The sequence below is a fragment of the Cannabis sativa genome, chromosome 4 (assembly GCF_029168945.1).
Source record: "Cannabis sativa cultivar Pink pepper isolate KNU-18-1 chromosome 4, ASM2916894v1, whole genome shotgun sequence".
NCBI classification, from domain to species: Eukaryota; Viridiplantae; Streptophyta; class Magnoliopsida; order Rosales; family Cannabaceae; genus Cannabis; species Cannabis sativa.
The window spans coordinates 37,364,620-37,378,251 of NC_083604.1; positions in this window are offsets into that span (position 1 = coordinate 37,364,620).

The window sequence follows — 13,632 nt, forward strand, 5'->3', positions numbered from 1 at the left end:
TCCCGAACCACCTTGATGTCCTCTGGCCGAATGGTATCTGGCCGAGTGGTGTCCACCACCACGGCCAGAAACCCTAAGCATCCGCCGTGTAACAATTCTCTAGCTGACATGGCCGAAATCACCGGGATCCGAGATCCCTGAACTGAACCAACAAACACAAATGGTTCTTCACTTTCCGGTTGGAAGATCACCATCTTCCTTTTGCAATCAATGCTCGCCGAATATTTAGATAGGAAATCCATTCCTAAAATAATATCGAGCTCAACTAAACTCATCTCTATCAAATCAGCACTTAACTCTCTACCATCTATCCTGATCGGCATAGACCTAATCCACCTGTTGGAGATAACCAACTCTCCGCCAGGTAATAGGGTTCCAAACCCTGATTCATATCTATTGTACGGTCTATCCAATTTACTAAAGACTCTGGCTGCCACATAAGAATGTGTAGCCCCAGAATCAAACAGTATTGAGTAAAGCGAGTTATTAACAGAAAGCTGACCTGTCACAACTGATGGGCTGGCATCTGCATCAGCCTTAGTGATGGGGAACACCCTGGCTGGAGTGGGTATCGCCGGAGCTCTCGGTGCCTCTGAGCGGAGCTGGGGACAGTCCCTCTTGAAGTGTCCGGGCATGCCACAATGAAAGCATCCCTAACCTTTGCACTCACCCCGATGGTGCCTTTTGCAGCTAGGACACTCGGGATAGGAGAATCGGCTCTCAGTACCACTGGAACGGCTACCTCTACTCTGGTTCCCCCGGAACCTCTTGTTCTGACTCGAGCCACCGGATGCAGTGGGTGCTCTCTTCCTCTGATCCATGGCCGAAGCACTACTCCCCCTGCTAAAGCCTGATGCAGGAGGGCTAGGAGCCCCGCCACTCGCCGGAGTACTAGCTGACTCTGACATACACCCAACTCCGCCCTTAGCTCGTAGTGCCTTCTCCACCATCTCAGCTGTAAAGCCCGCTTAGCTAATTTGGAAATTATCAGTTAATTGGGATTAATTATGAAATTATTTATAGCTATTTAAATAATTTATTACTGTTATTATGGAATTCAGAAATGCATGATTATGTTATTCAGTAGCTTGCATATTTTGCATTTCTGGTGTCCGGTATTTTGGAACTCGGCGTTTGGCTCAGTAGAAATCACAACTTAGTATGTTAGTAATTTGGGGACGGGTTTTAGACATTGGGAATGTCGGGAATGGCCGGGAATTTAGAATGTCCCAAAAATACCCCTTTAGTATGATTTTCATGATTTTATGGTGGAGGGGCAAAATGGTCTTTTTGCCCCATTAGTGTTTTGTCTTATGTGAGTGTATTATTTGAAAAATAAATATTTAATTATGTGTATTCTTGGCTGAAATGTTTATTGCATATAGTTTATTCATTTCCTTTTTTTAGCAAAAAAATCACTAAGTTAGAAAAAGAAGAAAGAAAATTTCCAAATTTCACTCAAAACTCTCTCTCTTTTCCTCTCTCTCTCTCGGCTGTGCATGTGGGTGCAAAGGGGGGATTTTTGCTTTGATTTCTTAGTGGATTCTCATCCAAAGCCAAGCATTCTTCAAGCTAGGTTAGCTCTTTGGTTTTCTCTTGAATTTTATTGAAATTTTGATGAAAATGTGATGATTCTTGCATGATTTATTGTTGCTGTTGCTGCTGTGGTTTTGTGTTAATTTATGTGGGTTAAAGCATGTTAATTGAAGTTAAATTGAGCTGTGTTGAAGCATGTTAGTTAGAATTGTTCAAAGCTTTTAGTTTCTATGTTAAAATATGTGATTTTTGAAAGAAAAGGTTCATTTTGTTTCTGTGTAGTTGCTGGATGTTCTTGTGTGTTTTCAGAGGCTTATTCATGCTTAGTTGAGTAGAATTAACTAGGTTTGGATGCATGTTAGTGGATTTAACCAAGTTTGAGTTTTGGAACTCAAAGCTTGGTCTTTAATGGTGATTTTTGTATATGTGTTTTCTGGGTGGTTTTGATGCCTTGGATTTGTTCTAGGGATAGTTTAGAACAGGTCTGGAAAGTTTGGGACCAATTGGGGTTGAATTGGTCGAGTTATGAGAATTTTAGTTGGTCGCTCGCGAGGAACCGGAATTCCGGTTGTGCATCCGGAATCGGATGAGGGTTCGATAATTCCCGAACCGGAATTCGGTTGGGCAACCTGGTCTGCACGGTTGGGGAATTTTTCCGAACCCTAGTTTTCCTCGTTTTTAGGTTTTTAGGGGTATTGCCATGCTTTTTCTCGATAGGGAAACTTTTAGTTCCTAGTTTTAGTCCGGGGAAGTGATTTAGCGTGTCACTTATAGCGTTGTGATTTTTATGGTTTAGGAGCCGATGTCAATCCGGCTCGGCTTCGGTTCGGTCGGAGTTGAGTCAGACACACGAAATCGGAATCCGAGTAAGATTAGTATAACGGTATGCATATGTAGATTACATGTTTAGCGTGCATGTAGGAAGCCTGCTAGATTACATTAGTCATGTATTTAGGCTTCGAACCATCCAACCCTGTCACGTCGGTACAGCCGGAGTATGACCAAGCCGGAGTATGACCGGCTCGACCGATCAGCCGACACTTGGTTGGTGGTTCGGCTATTGACCTATCCCGTTCGGTACGAGCCGGAGTATGACCAAGAATGAGTATGACCGGTTCGACCGATCAGGAGGATACTTGTCAATAGTACCGTCCCCTGAACGTTCAAAACTCAGTACCATGTTGGACATGGCAGTAGTGGCTCAGTACCATGTTGGACATGGCAGTAGCGGGACTCAGTATCGTGTTGGACACGGCAGTTAGTATTATGTATGATATTATTATGCTTTTCTTACTGAGTCTGTCGACTCACAGTTTATGTTCATGTGTAGGTAAAGGCAAGGCTATAGCTGATGGACCGTGAGCGAGCTTATGAGATTGTACATGTCGGGGCGGTTAGGCCTGGAGCGTACGATCCTCGGGACAGCAAGGCTGAGATTTTTGTAACTGTCGTTAGACGACTTTTATTTTGATGTAATAGTTAAACAGTGAAACTTTTTGTAAATATTTTTATAATCGGGATCCCGAGTCTTTTATAATATGTTTTACAAGTTTAATCAAAAAGCAAAATTTTAATTAATCACGTTTTTCCATAAACCTCGTTGATTAGCAACGAGCTGCACAGTACGTTTAAAAATCACGTAATACGCCTAAGGTAGTTAGGGTGTTACAATTTGGTATCGTAGCCGCTGTGTTGTCTTCCGAAGATCGTCACGACATGTACAATCATCATCAACAGTTAGCTCGGTTCACGGTTCAGTAAGCCTTTATTGCTTTAGTAGTTTATTTTATTCAGTTATGAAAAGAAAAGCTTGTTAGGAAGCATGTTAGTAGCCTGATAGTAGAATAGGCGCATGTTTCTTTTTTAATTTCCAAATTAAGCGGCATTAGTAAGCTCGCCTTGAATACGACCTGATATGCCAACTCTTGGTTTCGCAGGCGGTTCTAACTAGATGGACGCCAGGCGGACTACCAGGAGTCAGGGCAACTCCGTAGGGTCGAATCAAGGACAGGGAGCTCAGTTTCCCCCACCTGCTAGGGGCCGAGGTAGAGGTCCCCGAGGCAGGGCTCGTGGCCGGGGTGATGAGAACCCGCCACAGGCTGCCCAGGCTCCCCCAGCCGATCAGGGAGCCCCGAATTGGGAGTTGCGGTTTGCGGAGATGCAAGCCCGGATCGAAGAACAAGACCTCGAGATTCAGAGGTTGAGACAGCAGGGTGCTCCTGCAGTTCCTGTGCCCGTAGTTCCAGTGGCACCTGCCCCTGCTGCCCAGGCCGAGATAGTGGTGGCGGCCCATAGATTGGAACCTCTGTATGAGCGGTTCCGGAAGCAAGCACCTCCGGTATTTCTGGGAGGTCCGGATGTAATGAAAGCCGAGCAGTGGCTGACGGTGATTACCAGAATCCTGAATTTCATGGGTGTCACCGGTAACGACAGAGTGGTGTGCGCCACGTTTCAGTTCCAGGAGGACGCCCTGGTATGGTGGGACATGGTGTCTCAGATCCACGACGTCACCACCATGACCTGGGAAAGGTTCCAGGAGCTCTTTAATGCGAAATACTATAATGAGGCGGTCAGAAGCGCCAAGAGGAAAGAGTTCGTTCACCTGACCCAGCGGGAGAACATGAGCGTCACTGAGTATACTACTCAGTTTGATCGGTTGGCGAGGTTAGCCTCGGGAATTGTGCCGACCGACTTCAGTAAGAAGGAGAAGTATCTGGACGGGTTGAATCCCAAGATCAGGCATGACCTGATGATCACCACAGACGACAGCACCACCTATGCTCAGATGGTGGAGAAGGCACTGCGAGCTGAGGGCGCAGTGGGGTGCATGTCAGAATCAGTCAGTACTCCGGTTAGTGGCGGAGCTCCTACCCCTCCCCGCATCGAGGCTATAGCGGGGGAGTAGTGGTTCGACCATTGATCGAGGAAGAGGGCACCCACTGCTTCCGGCGGCTCGAGTCAGAACAAGAGGTTCCGGGGGAACCAGAACAGAGGGAGTCGTCCAGGTGGTACTGAGACCCGATTCTCCTATCCCGAGTGCCCTATCTGCAAGAGGCACCATCGGGGCGAGTGCAAAGGTCAGGGATGCTTCCATTGTGGCATGCCCGGACACTTCAAGAGGGAATGTCCCCAGCTCCGACCAGAGGCACCGCGAGCTCCAGCGATACCCACTCTAGCCAGGGTGTTCGCTATCACGCAGGCTGATGCAGATGCCAGCCCATCAGTTGTCACAGGTCAGCTTTTTATTAACAACTCACTATATTCGGTCTTCTGTTTTGATTACGGGGCTACACATTCTTATGTGGCGGCCAGAGTCTTTAGTAAGTTGGGTAGACCCTATGATAGATATGAATCAGGGTTTGGAACCCTGTTACCTGGCGGAGAATTGGTTATCTCCAATAGGTGGATTAGGTCTATGCCGCTCAGGATAGATGGTAGAGAGTTAAGCGCTGATCTGATAGAGATGAGCCTAGTCGAATTTGATATTATTTTAGGAATGGATTTCCTATCTAAATATTCGGCGAGCATTGACTGTAAGAGGAAGATGGTGGTCTTCCAACCGGAAAGTGAAGAACCGTTTGTATTTGTGGGTTCGGTTCAGGGATCTCGGATCCCGGTGATCTCGGCTATGTCAGCGAGAGAATTATTGCACGGTGGGTGCTTAGGGTTTCTGGCCGTGGTGGTGGACACCACTCGGCCAGACACCATTCGGCCGCAGGACATCGCAGTGGTTCGGGAATTTTTGGACGTTTTTCCCGAAGAACTTCCAGGGTTACCACCTCAGCGGGAGATTGATTTCGTGATTGACTTGGCACCAGGGGTGGATCCGGTTTCCAAAGCCCCGTATAGGATGGCTCCAGCTGAACTTAAGGAATTAAAGATTCAGCTCCAAGGGTTGCTTGACATAGGGTTCATTCGGCCCAGTGTGTCACCCTGGGGAGCCCCGGTTTTGTTCGTCAAGAAGAAGGATGGATCTATGAGGATGTGCATCGACTACAGAGAATTGAACAAGCTGACGGTGAAGAATAAATATCCATTACCTAGGATCGATGACTTGTTCGATCAGCTTCAGGGGAAGACGGTCTTTTCTAAGATTGATCTCCGTTCGGGTTATCATCAGTTGAGAATCCGAGAGGAGGACATTCCGAAAACGGCTTTCCGCACTAGGTATGGACATTACGAGTTTCTGGTTATGTCATTCGGACTAACCAATGCTCCTGCAGCATTCATGGACCTGATGAATAGAGTATTCAAGGATTTCCTCGATATCTGTGTGATTGTGTTTATCGACGACATCCTCGTGTACTCTCAATCAGAAGAGGAGCATGAGTTACATCTTCAGATGGTACTGCAACGACTTCGAGAACATAAGCTCTACGCCAAGTTCAAGAAATGTGAGTTCTGGTTGTCTCAGGTGTCCTTCCTAGGGCACATTGTGAGTAAAGATGGGATCAAGGTGGATCCCGGGAAGATTGAATCCGTCAGGGATTGGCCGAGACCGAAGACAGTGACAGAGATCAGAAGCTTCTTGGGATTAGCTGGGTACTACCGTAGGTTCGTGGAGGGGTTCTCCAAAATCTCAATGCCCCTAACCGAGCTTACAAAGAAGAATCAGCGATTTATCTGGTCAGATAAATGTGAAGCTAGCTTTCAGGAGCTGAAGCAGAGGTTGATTACTGCTCCGGTACTAGCTTTGTCTTCGGACAAGGAGAAGTTCGTAGTCTACTGTGACGCATCCAAACAGGGTTTGGGGTGTGTATTGATGCAAGCCGATCGGGTCATCGCTTATGCCTCCCGCCAGTTAAAGGATTATGAACAGCGATACCCGACTCATGATTTAGAATTAGCCGCAGTGGTATTTGCACTGAAGATTTGGCGGCATTACCTTTATGGGGAGAAGTGCGAGATCTATACCGACCATAAAAGTCTCAAGTATTTCTTTACTCAGAAAGATCTAAACATGAGACAAAGGCGTTGGTTGGAATTAGTGAAGGATTATGATTGTGAGATCCTCTATCATCCCGGAAAAGCCAATGTAGTGGCCGATGCCCTGAGCAGAAAGGGTCCCGGGCAAGTAGCTAGCATGGTTCAGATCTCACCCCAGCTAGCTGAGGATATGATTAGATCCAGCATCGAGTTTGTGGTAGGTCAGCTTCACAACTTGACGCTGCAATCTGATCTGTTGGAAAGAATAAAAGTCGCTCAGATGACAGATCCGGAGTTAGTGAAGATCCGAGATGAGGTATTGGCTGGTCAAGCCAAAGACTTTTCAGTGTCAGACAGTGGGATGCTTTTGTATAAAGCCAGGGTTTGTGTTCCGAACAGTGCGGAACTTAGAAATGAGATCTTTGAGGAGGCTCATTCTACTCCATATTCTCTGCATCCCGACACCACCAAGATGTACCAAGATTTGAAACCGTACTTCTGGTGGAACGGTATGAAGAAGAATTTGGTAGAATTCGTATCGAGATGCCTCACTTGTCAGCAGATCAAGGCTGAACATCAGAGACCAGCAGGGTTGTTGCAGCCTCTAACCCTACCAGAATGGAAATGGGAGGATATTACGATGGATTTTGTGGTCGGGTTACCTAGGACCACGGGTATGTATGATTCCATCTGGGTAGTGGTGGACCGGTTTACGAAATCTGCTCATTTTTCTGCCGGTCAGAACAACATTTACAGTGGATCAGTTGGCAGAGTTATATGTCAGGGAGATAGTGAGACTTCACGGGGTACCGAAGTCTATAGTTTCGGACAGGGATCCGAAATTCACCTCCAAATTTTGGCAAAGTTTGCAACGGGCAATGGGTACAAAGCTAAAATTCAGTACAGCATTCCATCCTCAGACAGATGGTCAGTCCGAAAGGACAATTCAGATATTGGAGGATATGTTGAGAGCCTGTGTTATGGACTTTGAGGGTTCATGGAGTAAATATCTACCGTTAATAGAATTTTCATACAACAACAGTTATCAGAGTACGATAGGGATGGCTCCCTATGAACTGTTGTACGGTAGGAAATGTAGATCCCCTATCCACTGGGATGAGACAGGGGAGAGGAAATACCTAGGTCCAGAGTCAGTTCAGCGGACCAATGAGGCGATAGAAAAGATAAAAGCTAGAATGCTTGCCTCACAGAGCAGACAGAAGAGTTACGCAGATCCGAAACGTAGAGATGTTGAGTTCCAAGTAGGGGAACATGTGTTTTTACGAGTATCTCCGATGAAGGGGATTAAACGTTTCGGGAAAAGAGGCAAGTTATGCCCTAGATTTACAGGACCTTTCGAGATTCTCGAGAAGATAGGTCAAGTGGCATATCGGTTAGCATTGCCTCCAGCCTTATCAGCAGTGCACAACGTATTCCATGTCTCAATGTTGAGAAAATACGTTTCAGACCCCTCTCATATACTCAGTTATGAGAGTCTTCAGCTTCAGCCAGACATGTCATATGAGGAACAGCCAGTGCAGATCCTGGATAGAAAGGATAAAGTCCTTCGGAATAAGACCATAGCATTGGTCAAGGTTCTCTGGAGAAACAGCAAGGTGGAGGAAGCCACCTGGGAGCTAGAGTCAGATATGAGAGCTCAATATCCAGAGTTATTCAGGTTAGATTTCGGGGACGAAATCCTTTTTAAGGGGGGAATAGTTGTAAAGCCCGCTTAGCTAATTTGGAAATTATCAGTTAATTGGGATTAATTATGAAATTATTTATAGCTATTTAAATAATTTATTACTGTTATTATGGAATTCAGAAATGCATGATTATGTTATTCAGTAGCTTGCATATTTTGCATTTCTGGTGTCCGGTATTTTGGAACTCGGCGTTTGGCTCAGTAGAAATCACAACTTAGGATGTTAGTAATTTGGGGACGGGTTTTAGACATTGGGAATGTCGGGAATGGCCGGGAATTTAGAATGTCCCAAAAATACCCCTTTAGTATGATTTTCATGATTTTATGGTGGAGGGGCAAAATGGTCTTTTTGCCCCATTAGTGTTTTGTCTTATGTGAGTGTATTATTTGAAAAATAAATATTTAATTATGTGTATTCTTGGCTGAAATGTTTATTGCATATAGTTTATTCATTTCCTTTTTTTAGCAAAAAAATCACTAAGTTAGAAAAAGAAGAAAGAAAATTTCCAAATTTCACTCAAAACTCTCTCTCTTTTCCTCTCTCTCTCTCGGCTGTGCATGTGGGTGCAAAGGGGGGATTTTTGCTTTGATTTCTTAGTGGATTCTCATCCAAAGCCAAGCATTCTTCAAGCTAGGTTAGCTCTTTGGTTTTCTCTTGAATTTTATTGAAATTTTGATGAAAATGTGATGATTCTTGCATGATTTATTGTTGCTGTTGCTGCTGTGGTTTTGTGTTAATTTATGTGGGTTAAAGCATGTTAATTGAAGTTAAATTGAGCTGTGTTGAAGCATGTTAGTTAGAATTGTTCAAAGCTTTTAGTTTCTATGTTAAAATATGTGATTTTTGAAAGAAAAGGTTCATTTTGTTTCTGTGTAGTTGCTGGATGTTCTTGTGTGTTTTCAGAGGCTTATTCATGCTTAGTTGAGTAGAATTAACTAGGTTTGGATGCATGTTAGTGGATTTAACCAAGTTTGAGTTTTGGAACTCAAAGCTTGGTCTTTAATGGTGATTTTTGTATATGTGTTTTCTGGGTGGTTTTGATGCCTTGGATTTGTTCTAGGGATAGTTTAGAACAGGTCTGGAAAGTTTGGGACCAATTGGGGTTGAATTGGTCGAGTTATGAGAATTTTAGTTGGCTGCCTGCGAGGAACCGGAATTCCGGTTGTGCATCCGGAATTCCGGATGAGGGTTCAGTAATTCCCAGAACCGGAATTCCGGTTGGGCAACCGGTCTGCCGGTTGGGGAATTTTTCCGAACCCTAGTTTTCCTCGTTTTTAGGTTTTTAGGGGTATTGCCATGCTTTTTATCGATAGGGAAACTTTTAGTTCCTAGTTTTAGTCCCCGGGAAGTGATTTAGCGTGTCACTTATAGCGTTGTGATTTTTATGGTTTAGGAGCCAGTAATCCGCCGCTCAGCTTCAGTTCCAGTCAGGTTGACCGGCACACCTGAAATCGGAATCCAGGTAAGATTAGTATAACAGTATGCATATGTAGATTACATGTTTAGCGTGCATGTAGGAAGCCTGCTAGATTACATTAGTTATGTATTTAGGCTTCGAACCATCCAACCCTGTCACGTCGGTACAGGCTGGAGTATGACCAGCAGCCGGAGTATGACCGGTTCGACCGATCAGGCTGACACTTGGTTGGTGGTTCAGTGTTATTGACCTATCCCGTCGGTACAGGCTGGAGTATGACCAGCAGCCGGAGTATGACCGGTTCGACCGATCAGGAGGATACTTGTCAATAGTACCGTCCCCTGAACGTTCAAAACTCAGTACCATGTTGGACATGGCAGTAGTGGCTCAGTACCATGTTGGACATGGCAGTAGCGGGACTCAGTATCGTGTTGGACACGGCAGTTAGTATTATGTATGATATTATTATGCTTTTCTTACTGAGTCTGTCGACTCACAGTTTATGTTCATGTGTAGGTAAAGGCAAGGCTATAGCTGATGGACCGTGAGCGAGCTTATGAGATTGTACATGTCGGGGCGGTTAGGCCTGGAGCGTACGATCCTCGGGACAGCAAGGCTGAGATTTTTGTAACTGTCGTTAGACGACTTTTATTTTGATGTAATAGTTAAACAGTGAAACTTTTTGTAAATATTTTTATAATCGGGATCCCGAGTCTTTTATAATATGTTTTACAAGTTTAATCAAAAAGCAAAATTTTAATTAATCACGTTTTTCCATAAACCTCGTTGATTAGCAACGAGCTGCACAGTACGTTTAAAAATCACGTAATACGCCTAAGGTAGTTAGGGTGTTACAATTTGGTATCAGAGCCGCCAGGTTGTCTTCCGAAGATCGTCACGACATGTACAATCATCATCAGCAGTTAGCTCGGTTCACGGTTCAGTAAGCCTTTATTGCTTTAGATCGGAACGAGCTAACTGCTGATGATGATTGTACATGTCGTGACGATCTTCGGAAGACAACCTGGCGGCTCTGATACCAAATTGTAACACCCTAACTAACATAGGCGTATTACGTGATTTTTAAACATGCTGTGCAGCTCGTTGCTAATCAACGAGGTTTATGGAAAACGTGATTAATTAAAATTTTTGCTTTTTAATTAAACTTATAAAATATTTATACAAAAGACTCGGGATCCCGATTACAAAATCATTTACAAAAGTTTACTGTTCATACAAAATAATTGTCGCCTAGCGACTAGTTACAAAATTAGCCTTGCTGTCCCGATGATCGTACGCTCCAGGCCTAACCGCCCCGACATGTACAATCTTCATAGGCTCGTTCACGGTCCATCAGCTTTAGCCTTGCCTTTACCTACACATAAACGTAGAACTGTGAGTCGACAGACTCAGTAAGAAAAGCATAATAATATTCATACATAAAACCCGGTCATGATCAGACGCCCATACCCCTGATCATAACCCTAACTGCCGTGTCTAACACGATACTGAGTCCCCCTAACTGCCGTGTCCAACACGATACTGAGTTCTGAACGTTCATAGGGATGGTACTATTGACAAGTAACAACCTGATCGGTCGAACCGGTCATACTCCGGCTGCTGGTCATACTCCAGCCTGTACCGACGTGTTACAGTATCCGCCTGATCGGTCGAACCGGTCATACTCCGGCTGCTGGTCATACTCCAGCCTGTACCGACGGGATACGTCAATAGTACGGAACCACCAACCTAAGTGTCAGCCTGATCGGTCGAACCGGTCATACTCCAGCCTGTACCGACGTGACAGGGTTGGATAGTTCGAAGCCAACATACATAACTAATGTAATCTAACAGGCTTCCTACATGCACGCTAAACATGTAATCTACATATGCATACTGTTATACTAATCTTACCAGGATTCTGAATTCAGGTGTGCGGTCAACCTGACTGGAACTTATCTGCGCGGTGGATTACAGGCTCCTAAACCATAAAAATTACAACACTATAAGTGACACGCTAAATCACTTCCCGGGGACTTAAACTAGGAACTAAAAGTTTCCCTATCGATAAAAAGCATGGCAATACCCCCAAAAACATAAAATCGAGGAAATCTAGGGTTCCTGAATTTTCCCCAACCGGTAGACCGGTTACCCAACCGGAATTCCGGTTCTGGGAAATTTCAGAACCCCATCCGGAATTCCGGATGCACAACTTGAATTCCGGTTCCTCGCAGGCAGCAACAATCAAAATTTCATATCTCAATCAAATCAACTCCAATTCACATGAAACCTTCCAGACCTGTTCTATATACCCCTTAGAACATTTCTAAGGCATCAAATCCACCCAGAAAGCACAATAACAAAAATCACCATTAAAGCTCAAGCTTTGAGTTCTAAACTCAAACTTGAGTAAACCTAGCTAACATGCAATCAAACCAGTCCAAATCTACTTAAACATGCTTAGAATAGCCTCTGAAAACAACTATAAACTTCAACAACATCACAACAACAGATTATAACCAACTCTCTTTGAAAACCATAGTTTTAGCATAGAAAATTCATAACTTTGCTCAACCTAACTATCATGCTTCACAACATCTCAAATTAACTCAAATAAACAAACTTTAAACCTCAGAAATCAACAACAAAAAACACAGCAGCAACAACCTCAAAAATCATGCATGCATTACACTAAATTCATCAAAATTCAACAATTTTTAAAGAAGAAAGGAAGAGGAGCTAACCTAGCTTGAATTGAACCTTAAAGGGAGATGAAATCACAAGAAAAACTTCCTTGCTGCTCAAGGAGGGCCGAAAAGAGAGAGAGCTTGAGAGAAAAAAATTTGCTTTTCTTTCTAATTTTGCTAACTTTGAAATTTTTGTAAAATGAAATAACAAACCACTTAACATATATCAACCTCATTTCAGCCAAATAATAAACATTTAACATATATTTTTCAATTAATAAAATCACTAGAAGACAAAATAATAATGGGGCAAAAAGACCATTTTGCCCCTCCACACTAAAATCACATAAATAACACTAAAGGGGGTATTTTTGGGAAATTCTAAATTCCCGGCCATTCCCGACATTCCCAATGTCTAATAAACCGTCCCAAACTACTAACATACTAAGTTGTGATTTCTACTGAGCCAAACACCGAGTTCCAAAATACCGGGCACCGGAAATGCAAAAATATGAAAACTACTGAATGACATAGAAATGCATCTCTGAATTCAATAATAACAGTATAATAAATTATTTAAATAGCTATAAACAATTTCATAATTACACGTGTTTAACTGCTAATTTCCAAATTAAACTAAACAATCTTTACAGATTGAGTTTTGGATGGGGAATCTTGTGGTTTCGGGGCTGTGTGATTAACTTAAGTTCAGAGCTTATTTTAGGTTTAATTTAAGGATTGTTTAGGTTCTAATTGGTTGAATTTCATGGTTGTTTGGTTTAGAAGTGGAATTATGATTTAAGAACTTAGTTTTGGTTCTAACATGGTGAAATGAATGGGCGATTGAATTGTTGTGGTTTGGTGCTTTGAATATGTTGTGTTTATAATATTATTTGATCTGGAGCAGTTGGATAGGTTTGGAATTGTTTTGGCTCGATTTTGAGGATGAAAACTTAGAACTTCCTGCCTGCCAGAACCGGTCGACCTGTTGGTTGGTCTGCAGGGGAAATTCTAGGGTTTTCTCCTCAAATCTAATTTTCATTAGGGGTGTTTTCGAGACCTGGTTTAGGGTATTTGGGAGTTGTAAAACCTATTTTTGAGCTAGTTGAAGTTAGGGTTTGTTCGGTTGCAGGAGTTAGGGTTATTCCAGAGTTTTTAATTTAAGGTATTTATTGAATTTTATTGTTGTGACATAGGACTCGGGATCGTCAAGCTTTGTTTCCACTCAGGTCAGCCCGCACGCCTAATATTGAATTGAGGTAACAAAAGCTTTATGCACTGCTAAGCGTGTTGGTAAGAAATAATTATTATCATTTATGACTCGGTTATTATCGAGGTAATGATGAGGAACAATTATTAT